A 601-nucleotide genomic window follows, 5' to 3' on the forward strand; every position below is an offset into this window, starting at 1 on the left:
ACTGACCCTCCAACAGTACCCACTCCCTCAGCACTGACCCTCCGACATTGCCCGCTCCCTCAGCACTGACCCTCCGACAGTGCCCGCTCCCTCAGCACTGACCATCCGACAGTGCCCGCTCCCTCAGCACTGACCCTCCGACAGTGCGGCACTCCATCAGTGCTGATCCTCTGACAGTTTCAATTCACTCCACGTGATATCAAGTCACAGCTGGAGACACTGGATACTGCAAAGGCTGCGGGCCCTGACAATATTCCCGCAATGGTACTGAAGCCTTGTGCTCCCCGAGCCAAGCTGTTCCAGTACAGTTACAACACTGGGATCTACCCAACAATGTGGGGAATTGCCCAGGTATGTCCTTTACACAAAAAGCAGGACAAATCCAACCCGGCCAATTCCCGTCCCATCAGTCTCCTCTCGACCATCAGTAAAGTGATGGAAGGTGTCACTAACAGCGCTATCGAACAGCACCTGCTCCGCAATAACCTGCTCAGTGACGCCCAGTTTGGGTTCCGCCAGGGCCACTCAGCTCCTGACCTCATTACAGCCTTGGTTCAAACATGGACAAAAGAGCTGAATTCCAGAGGGTGAGGGGAGAGTG

This window comes from Rhincodon typus, unplaced genomic scaffold (genome assembly GCF_021869965.1).
Source record: "Rhincodon typus isolate 14 unplaced genomic scaffold, sRhiTyp1.1 hic_rhity00000064, whole genome shotgun sequence".
Taxonomy (NCBI): Eukaryota; Metazoa; Chordata; class Chondrichthyes; order Orectolobiformes; family Rhincodontidae; genus Rhincodon; species Rhincodon typus.